The sequence below is a fragment of the Medicago sativa genome, chromosome 2 (genome assembly GCF_051527215.1).
Source record: "Medicago sativa cultivar Bolivia chromosome 2, Bolivia_mono, whole genome shotgun sequence".
NCBI classification, from domain to species: domain Eukaryota; kingdom Viridiplantae; phylum Streptophyta; class Magnoliopsida; order Fabales; family Fabaceae; genus Medicago; species Medicago sativa.
In genome coordinates, this window is record NC_140750.1 from 83,445,500 (window position 1) to 83,457,730 (window position 12,231).

The window sequence follows — 12,231 nt, forward strand, 5'->3', positions numbered from 1 at the left end:
ATTAAATCCACATACCCTTCTTTCTAAATCTAAACCACTTCAATTTTATTTACTAGTACTAGTACTCGTACAATTTAGGGAGCCTTTTTATCTATTACTATATATAATAACTAGAAACATATATGTGCTCTTCTATTTGTATGTGTCGATAGAATATAGGATAATATAATTTTGAAATTCTTTTTCAAAGATAAGCTAGTTAATTGATTATGTGCATAGTTGTAAGCTGCAAACTCTTGTAAAAGTTTTTTCCATTCTAACTACCAACATTGTCACTTGTATGAACTCATCTTATTTTAGTATTCTTTACATGGATAATAATGAAATAAGTTTTCCTTGATTTACATTAGGAACAAGATCATTCAAATAATTCTTGTTTGCATTACAAAAAAAATTGGATTATTGAAATTGTTAGATTGATTCACTAGTAGTATGAGTGACATTTAACATGAAAGTTTCCTGCGGGAAAGTTAATTTTAACTATTGATCAAATAAAGAACACTCTTTTATCATACACCCACAACACTGGATTTGTTTCCGCACCACTATTCTCCCCCACCTCAAAGACTTCGGTTACGGCAGAAAGAGACAACTCACTTCCATAACTGATTCACAATTTGCCATCACCCCCAACAAACACTCTTTTTTTTGTTGTTGAAAAAAGACAAAAAAAATTGGGGGAAACATTAGGATGACGGTAATGGTAAAGTGTGTAGATAAGAAGAAAGAACTTAAATAGGTATTCTAATAAAGATTGATGAAAAGGGGGAAAATTGATTCCTGGAAGAAAAAAAATAAATTCATATTTGATTTATGTTTTAATTGTTAATTTTACTAGGAATTTATTTTAGGATCTGCATTCAAATTGGTTACATGATTTTGTTTTCATTCTATTGATTTTGAAAGGAAATTACTAATAATTCTATCAATGTATATGTTTAAGGAACTTTTTTTTGGGATGTTAGATGTAATGGGATCAACATGAGGGGAAGAAGCTGAGGTAACGGTCTATGGTTTCTCTAAATGAGAACTGCTAGGGGAAGTCGCTTCAACACACGCTAAAAAACACTCACGCATACAGGTTGCCACGTCACGCTTTTTGTAAATGAGTAAACCGGCAACCGACTCTCCTTTTTGTAACACCCCGTTCTCCCAACAACGTAATATTAATAAATAAAATCAGAGTAATCACACAACGGAGTGTCACACTACTTTTCAAAATTTCATAAATAGGAAATATCTATTTATTTAAATACCAACGTTTAGAATATCTTAATAAACTGCAGCGGAATAGTTCTTTAAAAATATAATTTCAACCAAATCCTACGTCAACGAAATTATTGGCACAAAGGCCTCAACGTAATAGACATTATCCTCAACAATAATAAATCCAACAACGAGGTCTTTTCAAAATATGATACATAAAAGAAATGAAGAAGACATTCGCGACGATCCCCATCCTAATATGTATCAGAGCCCTAGACACTTGAGCCAATCAACCTACAAGCCATCATTACCTGCACATTACTCACGGTCGAGGCAACATATACGCAGAAGGGGTGAGAAACTTATCCAATAATAATAATATATAATTCATTATATTAATGAAAACAACAAAGCATATCACAACAGACATCATTAATAATGTATATAAATAAATACATAAGCAACAACATAATTATTTTCAGCAACAAGGTACAACAACAACAACAACATTATCCACAACGACACCGACAACTCGACAAATTCGACAACGACAACAACTCGACAATGCTACAACGACAACAACAACCCAACAATGCTACGACAACAACAACTAATGCATCATGCAGGTGGTACCAATCTACGCGCGTTGAATGCTAAGCATTCCAGGGCATAAGCCCCCAACAAATTGGATGGTTAAAGCATCCCAGGGCATAAGCCCCCAACAAGTGAATGATAAACATTCCAGGGCATGAGCCCCCAACGGGTGAATGATGAACATTCCAGGGCATAAGCCCCCAACAGATGTGAGTATGCAAATGGACTCAACTTGTGTATATCAACATACAACTTCAACAGCGACAACAACAACAACGACAACAACGTATGTGCCTAAAACAATTATGACACACTCCCCAACTTCGACATTAGACGATACAACAACTTCGACAATGGAACAACAACTTTTATTATACAAAAGTGCTTACACATACATTTCATATAGTACAACCTTCGATAATAATATATTCACTTCATAAACATGGCTTAATAAATCAAGGGAACCTATTAAAATAATTAGAATAGACCCCTAGTGCTCTAAACAAAATTCAAAAAATGGCCGTACAGGACCAGGGACGCTTTCGCGACAGAAGGACGCTTTCGCGTCCTCTACAAAAAGGGGTAGGACGCTTTCGCGAGCGAAGCACGCTTTCGCGTCCAAAATGTCGTAACTCAGGATGAGGACGCTTTCTGCACGCTAATGGGACGCTTTCGCGTCCTCAACAATTTGGTAGGACGCTTCGCATCAAAAGGACGCTTTCGCGTCCTCCACAAAAATTTCTGGGCAGCTACAAGGTGTGGACGCTTTCTGGACGCTAATGCGACGCTTTCGCGTCCTGCTTCAGGTTTCAGAAAAATTGCGATTTCAACATAGTTTCACCCCAAAAATCCTAGCTTTGATCCCTTAATCACCCAAATTGGTTTACAAACATGTTTACAGGTTTAGTATACATCATAGGGGTAAAACAACCTATATTCATACAATTAAACAACATGTTTTATTATAAATCATCATCTAACATAACCTCTCAAACCCTAAACTCAAGAACAACAATTTCATCAATTTTCAAATTATATATCAAGATTATTGAAAGGAATCCCACCCTTACCTTAATTCAGCAACACCAAACGACAAGCTACCGCAATCGATTCCTTCCTAGCTCTCTCTTGGCCTCTTCTAGGTTTTCTCTCCAAAACCAGTTTTCTTCTAATGTTTTTACGTGAAAATGTTTCTCTCCCTTTTTCTTTCTTTTACTTCAAAAATATCTCTCTTTTCTTTTCTCACCCAACTCCCTTAATTTCTATTAATTTCCACTTAATTCTCATTAACCAAAATAAATACTATTTCTATAATATTTCTATTTCTCATATTATTTCTATCAAATAATAACAACATTCATTTAAATAATACACAACCCCAATATTCATATAATAAAATAGCATCATAACATATTTCATATAAAATCATATAAAACATATATTTCACATAAAATCATATATATATATATATATATATATATATATATAGCAATTAAAGTCATATAAAAATATTCACACATCTACTAAAATATTAGAATAAAAATGGGGCGTTACACTTTTCACTCACTCTCTCTCTTTCTAAGCACAAACCGCTGAAATAACCAGTGACTAATATGCAAAACAGAAACACACAATTCCATAACGATGGCAAAATTGAATCTTGTTTATCAAATCTCATGTTGTCAAGTGGAACAAACACACTCAACTCAGTTTCTCCCATATTTCCTCAACACAACCAACGTCATCATCAACTATTTGGGTTATTCTAATTCTAATTTTGAACATCTAGGTTCCTCTTTTTGCCTTTGCAAAAGAGATGTCTTTCAGAAGTTCTACGAAGAAAGTCAATTAAATGGCTCTTTTATTCCTTTGGCACTTAACTTAAGTATGGAACCATTGCGACCATGATAGAAAGTCGCTTGCTTGTTGCCAAACCCTTGTCCTTTCTTTGTTTCATCTTTATTTGAAAATCAATCTCTAAACCCATCGTCTTTATACACAACAAATTCAAGTTCTAATTCGTTCACTTCTTTGGTGAACCCTTGTCAGAAGAGTAAGAGATAGACACAACCACGACAGATTAGAAATGTTTATTTGATTGGAAATATCATCAAAAAAAATTTTAAGGTATCCTTAAATCATAGTTGGAACAATTATTAAAAGAATGGGGATTCAGGTTACATTGCAAGAACTGTTAGATTTTCATTGAGTATGAGAAGATGGAAGTGGTGGGGTTTCTTTTTTTTGGGACAGAAAGAGGGGAAATTAAAAGGGGTGAGCTTTTAGATTTTTTGTTTTTTTATTAATTTAATAATAATAATAATAAAGTTAAGACAGATAGAACCAGTTATCTGGTCAAGAATTTAAAAGAATGGGTGACGTGCCTTTGATATATAATTGAGTGAGTGCTTCTCCGCGTGTGTTGAAGCGACTGCCGCTAGGAGTTCTCTTCTCTAAATTTCTCTAAAAAGGCTAAGAGTTGAGGATAATGTGGGGGAGAGTAGTGGTGGAAGATGGTGAGGAAACAGATCTAGTGCTGTAGGTGTGTGATAAAAATGTGTTCTTTATTTAATCAAATGGTTAAAATTAACTTTTTTATTGTGGGAAACTTTAAACCTTTTCCATGTTAAATGTCACTGGTAGTATGCAAATAATCAAGGCATAAAAAGATTCACAATTGTCAAATTTATATAACATATTGAAATTCTTGATAGTATAAAGATTGCAACACTAGTTGATATAAGTCTTGCTGCAAATTGGTTCACCTTCCATACAAAAAAAAAGTTGGTTTTATTAATGTTGATTAAATGATTGATTCACGATAGAATGATAATGAATATATAAATGGTTAAAAATCTGACTGACTTGTTATAGTTTTCAAAAACCTCTTTGTGGACAACATTGGTTGTTGGTTTTGATGATCACGAATTAACATTCGTAATCCCTCCTTATTTTTCACTCTTAAAAGTGCCACATAAAGTTTATTGTCGCTGAAAACTGATCCAGGGAAACAAAGACTGACATTGTAAAGTGATTGATCTTAAGATTTGTTGATTGTCATGTCATATGGTAATATAGTTGAAAACTGTATTCGGTTGAGTTCAAAAGGTCATGGTGATTGTGAACGCGACATAGACATTCTTGAAATGTCGACTACATTTCAACAATTTTTTCTAGTTACTATTTTTGTCTTGGGAATATGTTTTGTTAGTCTTTTTACAATCAATCGAGTACCATTGCATAACCATGTTGTCTAACGTAAATTCCTCAAAAGCGTATTGGTGCTCCCGTTCATCCATCATCTTGTGATTAAAGAGACCTGATATCCCAAGGGAGTTGTAAAATTCAGGTGTAAGTACTTTTAAACCTTTATTTCTTTCAACCTTATCAAATGAGTCAAAACGGATGGATTTATTCCTTTTCGTTGTCTACTTATAAAATAAAATAAAAATCAATAAGTAATTCATAATTACAGTGTATAAAAATGGCTTAATGTAATTTCAATTATCCGGCATTGATGATAGTACATAATCATTTATTTGTTCTAGTTGTTCAATGGTTGATACCAAATATACATCTACTTTGCAAGAAATCCACATTATTAAAATTTGTCGAGAAGTTGGGATATGCACATTGAAGTATGCCTTTTATTGGGTAATTAAATTGTGAAATTAATTGAGGCATATAAGTTTCAGTTTATTATCTTGAGGCATATCAATTAAGTTGGAATATGCACATTTGACGTCCGTATGGTGTTGGATTGCGTTTATTTAAGCCTTCATCTTGATTGACTAATGGTGAATGCATTCTACGAGAGGGGAATCTTGGATTCTCGTTTTTCCCCTAAGGCAAATTTTAGAGTCTAGATCATCCATTGCTGTAATTGTTAGAGGGTTTTCTAGTTTCAATGTTATTGTTGGTTGCATCACGGTTGTCACATCTGAGTTAATTTGGGAAGTTATTTGGTAGACGTTGTTTTTTAGTTACAACCATGTTATGAAATCTTAAGGCCCGGGTATTTGTTTTAGTGATATTATTATTATTAGTATTATTATTGTAAATAGTGTTAATTTTTTTTGTAATTTTAAGTTTGAAATTGACGGTTAAGATTTAAAATCAAGATTGTGGTAAATCCTATTATTTGCATTATATATAATTTTGTGATAAATCTTATTCAGATAGCTTACCCTCCACTAAACACTAGAATGTGTTGTGGTCATGTGCAGATTTTTTTTAGTAATTTTCTAAATGATTCGTCACGGTTCAATAGGTTACCCTCCACTTAAGTTTTTCTCTACCTGACTTGCACTATATGAAGGGAGAATAACACGGGGGGGGGGGGGGGGGGGGGGGGGTTGGATTGTGTTGGTTTTTTATGTTTTCTTTTACTTGGTGTTTAATATTGGTCAGGTTCTGAGGGGTTCAAATTCAGGCATAGAGTCTGAGTGCAGCGGAATAACATAACACAAAGATAAAAGACGGAGAGAGAGAGAGAGAGAGTAATTTATACTGATTCCTCCCACAACACATGAGTGGTTCAGTCCCCTTGCACTTCCAAGGGATTTCCTTATAATCTCACAGATTACAATTGCTCAAGGACTCTTCCAATAGACTTCCAATTACTCAAGCTCACTTACATATTAATTGAGGCATATCAGTTTCAGTTTATTATCTTGAGGCATATCAATTAAGTTGGAATATGCACATTTGACGTCTGGATGGTGTTGGATTGCTTTTCTTTAAGCCTTCATCTTGATTGACTAATGGTGAATGCATTCTACAAGAGGGGAATCTTGGATTCTCATTTTTCCTTCAAGGCTAATTTTTTAGTATGGATCATCCATTGTTGTCGTTGTTAGAGGATTTTCTAATTTCAACGTTATTGTTGGATGCATCACAGTTGTCGTATCTGAGTTAACTTCGGAAGTTCTCTGGTGGACGTTATCTTTTAGTTATAGCCATGATGTGAAACTATAAGGCCTAAGTATTTATTTTATCGAGGTCTCGTCTCTTTAAAATTGTCTTTCATCGAGGTCTCGTCTCTTTAAATTTGTTTTTGACAAACTTTAATCTAATATTATTATTGTAAATAGTGTTAAGAAAACATGTCATTTTAAGTTTGAAATTGATATTTAAGACTTAAAATCAAAATTGTGGTAAATCCTATTATATTTTTATACAATTTTGTGATAAATCCTATTCGGATAGGTTACCCTCCAGTCAACACTAGAATGTGTTGTGTAATTTTTTTAGCAATTTTCTAAATGATTCATCACGGTTTATTAGGTTACCCTCCACTTAAGTTTTTCTCTACCTAATTTGCACTACCACCTTGAACCACCAACCCACCGCCGTGTCCTCCTCCACCGTTCCAAATAACATAATTATTTCTTGGATTTTCCTTTCTTCCCATCCAGATCAAAGCATTATTCCCACCAACAATTACTAATAAACTCTAGATACCCAACAAAAAACATTTGCTCAAGTTTTGAACAATGTTTGTGACATCTTGGAATTCTGGCACGTAGTGGACATATGTCGTATACGATGTCAAGACATCAGAAATGTCGAATGTAATGTCCCGACATCGTAACAACACAAATAACAATAAACAATAAAAACATAATGTAAGGTGCAGGAAGGAAATTACACAATGTATTTGTTAACCTAGTTCGGTGCAACGTCACCTACATATGGGGGCTCCAAGCCAGGAAGGAAATCCACTATAATAGTATTAGTTTGAAGCCGGCATAAACAACCTCTGGTTTAATAGCTTCGCACCTAATCACTACCCGTGATATTTCTATCGAAAACACTCCTAGATACGAGACCCCTCTCACTTCTCTCAACCACTCACTAGTGATAACAACAAATACAATCAAAATGGAGACACCCTCCGAGAAACAGAATCCACTCTTGCTTAAAAGTTTACAAGTGATTCACAAATACAACTCAACTATCAGTCCAACTCAATGCATCAAGATGATACAAAGAGAGGCTCACAAATAAATAGGACAAACATGAAACCTTAAATGGCTCTTTTCTCAAATGACGGTTTCAGTCCTTTTACAACTCAACTAAACAAACCATCTATGTGCTTTGAGAAACAGTGACAGTAACCATAGGGGTACACAATAAAGTGTAACAGCCCGTTTTTTGCTAGAATTATTTTAAGGCTTAATTACATAAATGGTCCCTTAACTTATTTGTTGTTTTCGATTTGGTCCTTTATCTTTAAAAAATTTCAATTTGGTCCCATATGTACACCTCTGTTACTACTCTTGGTCCTTTCCGTCAATTGCCCGTTAGTGAGGCACACGATGCGAATCCCACGTGGCACATATATAAGGAATTTTTTTTTGAGATTACAGATCTAGTTTTTTTTTCCTTCTTCCTCCTTCTCTCATCGTTTTCTCCTTCAAACACAAACATATGCACAAATCAAATCAGCTTCAAACACAAATTCAAATTCGAATATGAGAGATTAGGCCCTGCTTCATTCACTGTCCATACAATTCTTCATCTTCACAATTGTTCATTTTCTGTAAAAAAAATCATCTTCGTTCCTCGCCGGAAACCGCCAGATCTGGTACTGCTTCTTCTTTTCCGTCATTCTCTTTCGCTTTCTCTTCCTCTAATCTCTTCATCTACACCCACCACCGTTTTGTATTCCCATTTGAAGCAGAATCAGATATGAATTAGGGTTTATGAAATGGGAAAAGGGTTAAAGGTGAAAACTTTTAAGACCGCCATGAAAATGGGTTTTGTTTTCCAATTGAAGCAAAACATCTCCAAGCATTCCTTCGATACTCCTCTCAAAGACTCCTTTGAATCTTCAACAACCAAAATAAGAAGAAACATTTGGAACACAACAACAAGACAAAGAAACACAACAACACAAATCCATTGAATGTAATCTAGCTTCTTGTTGAATAACAAAAGCATGATCTAAACCTCTGTGAAAATGGGTGCTGCTCTTTTTTATCAAACAAACTCCTTTTTTCAATGGGATCATTGATTTGAGTGAGCCCATTTACAGTCCCATCAAATTTCAACTATGAACTTTAAAAAAAGGGTCAAGCTTTACCAAACAAAATGGAAAATTGCATGCAAATAAAAGACATCCAGATGAGAAAACTTTAACGAGGCTTGAATGCAAAGGAAGTGGAAGTGAAAAAAAGAAGATAAAGATTGAAACTTTGAGAAGGGTAAGGGAGTGAGGATTGAAGAGATTGGTGGCGAATCAAAAACATATATAAATGAATCTTCATCTTCTTACCTTATACTGTATCTGGTTTTTTTTTCTCCTTTTGAGTATGGGTTGAGTAGATCCATTGTGTTATGGTTATTGGTTAATTTCGAAGAAGAGAAAGAAAGGGTGGGTGAGATTAGTTGGCCAAATGTGTTAAATTTGTGTGTACAATACAAAGATTTTGCAGAAAAATAATTTAGGGTTTGTAATTGGAATTTTGATTGAAAGGGGAAGAAAATGAGCAACTAAATCTGGGTTCCAAAAAAAACTGCCTTATATAAGTGCCACGTGGGATTGGTCACGTGTGCCTCAGTAACGGACAATTGATAGAAAGGACCAAGAGTAGTGACGGAGGTGTACACGAGGGACCAAATTGAAATTTTTTAAAGTTAAGGAACCAAATCGAAAACAACAAATAAGTTAAGGGATCATTTATGTAATTAAGCCTTATTTTAATTATTTATTATGTTTGTTTATATGTGCTTGCGTATGATTATTTTCCTCCGTGTGTATTTTAAATGAACATATGTACTCATAGTAAATTATTATATTTCTATCTTTGCACAACAACTTATGATGATCAGATTAGGCAAGAGTATCAAATCGTTTACCAAGTAATAAAGTGATAGGTAAAGTATCGTATCCACAGGGATTTCTGTTTCGTCAAAACAATTCGTGTTACTTATTTGAGAACAAAATAATATAAAAGAGTTGAGGGGTTAAAGATTTGCAATTTTTATCTGTTTGCAATATAGCAAGTTACCTGTTTTGGTTGCAGAATGTTAACAACTATTATGATTCTTTGAATCCCCCTATTCATTTGTTGGAATTAATTAAGGGTTAATTAGTCCTTATAAATATTCAGAGTTTTGTTTTTAATCCCTACAAAATAAAATCACACTTTTTAGTCCTTGTGACATTTTCCTTAAGCATTTTAGGGACCAAAAATGTTGATGGAAATTTTTGACAGGGACTAAAAATGATGATGGAAAAATTTTATAGGACTAAAAATGTTGATGGGAAATTTTATAGGGACTAGAAAGTGTGATTTTATTTTATAAGGATTAAAAACAAAATTCTGAATATTTACAGGGATCATTTACTTAATTAACCCATTAATTAACAATCAAGTCGCGTTCAGTTATTCTAAGTAGACTATCTAAGTGATGAGTTCTTCGGGACGTGGTAACCTAATCGGTTTATCAAGTTGCACATGATGGTCGCATGATGATCCTTACGTGCAGGCCGAGTCTTACTCTCTCGGTTGATTTCAGTATATCCCTCCGCCTGTTGAGTTGCACCTGTTGGTCACACGGTGATCCTTATGTGTGGGGTCTTACTCCCTTAGAGGCAATTGAAACATAAACTTAATATGATGTTCCTAAATTTCCAAAGGTACGATGTCCAGTGTTCCTAAAGGTTTTTCGATCTATGAATCTTAGGAGTACATAGCGCACTCTCTCTCTCTCTCTCTCTCTCTCTCTCTCTCTCTCTCTCGGTAATTCTACAAATGGGCAGCCATATCAGCATCTACCTTAGCAAGGTGCGAGGAGAATGGAGTTACTGGGCTCATTTAAGTCATGAAGTAACTTGTTTCCTTAATTACTAAATTTTACTCAATATTAGTAATGTCACCTCCTAAGTACTTACTACCAGGGTCCACTCGCTTTCGGTTTCAATAGTTACTAACTAATTACTTCCCAGTTATACACATATTTTTAGTAACATCTTAGATATACATATATAAATATCACGATATAAATATCAATATTAGGCACTGTCACTACCTAAGTGCCTAAACTAGGGTTGCGCTCCAGAGGAGACAAATCTTACACACTACTGTAAAACTAAATAGCGAACAGTTGCATAACTCTCAGGAAGATTGGCCCATTCTTTTGAGAAGTAAAATCTTCAGAGGCAAGAAACCTATTTCTTATCATGTATTCTCATCCATTTGGAGCAATGTCAAAGTAGAAACTCAACAATTTTAGCTAATTCTTGTTGGAATGATACATTGTGTGGTCCTCCTCTTTCTTCTATTGATCCTTCCATCAGTCAACATTTGGAATCAAAAGTGTGTGACTTCATCTCTGATTATAAATGGAATATTCCATTTTCTGTTTTACTTGCCTTTCCCAGCCTGCCTCAATTTATCAATCACATTATTATTCCTAAGCTTCAATTGCAAGATGAACTAATTTGGAAAGGTGCTCCTTATGGCAGTTTATCATTTAAAGAAGCTTTCACATTCAAATCTCCCTCTTCTCAAAAGCTGCAATGGGCCAAAACAGCATGGTCCCCTGACATCACCCCTTCAAAATAATTTTTGGCTTGGAGAATAATGCAAGACCGAATGCCTATTGATGAGAAATTAATGTCTAGAGGATGTTCCATGGCTTCTGTTTGCAGCAATTGTTTCAGAGAAGTTGAGTCAACAATGCATGTTTTCTTCAACTGTCCATACGCTTCAAAGCTGTGGACCTGGCTTGCCTCCATCCTCAATGTCAATCTGCATTGCAATTCAATAGAAAACCTTTGGAAGATTGAGAAAAAATTCACTAATGCTCAATGTCAAGTAGTGGTAACAGCTGGTATTATTAATGTCCTAAATGCGATCTGGCATTCTAGGAAACAAGAGAGATTTCAGGATAAGCATTTTTCTTGGCAGATGGCTATCAATATGGTGGTCTCAAATGTCTCTTTAACAGGAAACAAAACCAAAAGGGCTGCTGCTATTAATATGGCAGAATTTGAGTTGTTGAAAGCTTTTAAAATCCAAATTCATCCTATGAAGCCCCCCCTTGATCAAAGAAATACTCTGGCTGCCCCCTTGTTTGAATTGGATCAAAGCAAATATAGATGGGGACATGACTAAAAATCCTACTAAAGCTTCGTGTGGTGGTATTTTTAGAGATTCATATGTTGTACTTAGGGAGTTTTGCACAGAACCTGAATACAACTTCCTCCTTCAATGCTGAACTGATAACTGCTATTATTGCCATTGAAACTGCTCACTCAAAAGGTTGGCTCAACTTATGGTTGGAAACCGACTCCCAATTGGTCCAGCATGCTTTTGGGAACAAAACTCTGATTGCTTGGGAGTTAAGAAACATATGGTGCAATTGTATAGAACTAATGAAAGATGTGAATTTTGTTGTTAGTCATATTGATAGTGAGGG

At 34.7% G+C, this 12,231-nt stretch overlaps 1 long non-coding RNA gene across 1 annotated transcript; it reads right to left on the reverse strand.

Moving 5' to 3' along the window:
• Positions 1-1,268: 1,268 nt before the first annotated feature.
• LOC146951624 (uncharacterized) lies at positions 1,269-3,076 on the reverse strand. Its single transcript, XR_015025521.1, has 2 exons — positions 2,871-3,076; positions 1,269-1,517 (listed from the first exon to the last, which is right to left on the reverse strand). It is a non-coding gene; the product is annotated as an uncharacterized LOC146951624 (long non-coding RNA).
• Positions 3,077-12,231: the final 9,155 nt, after the last annotated feature.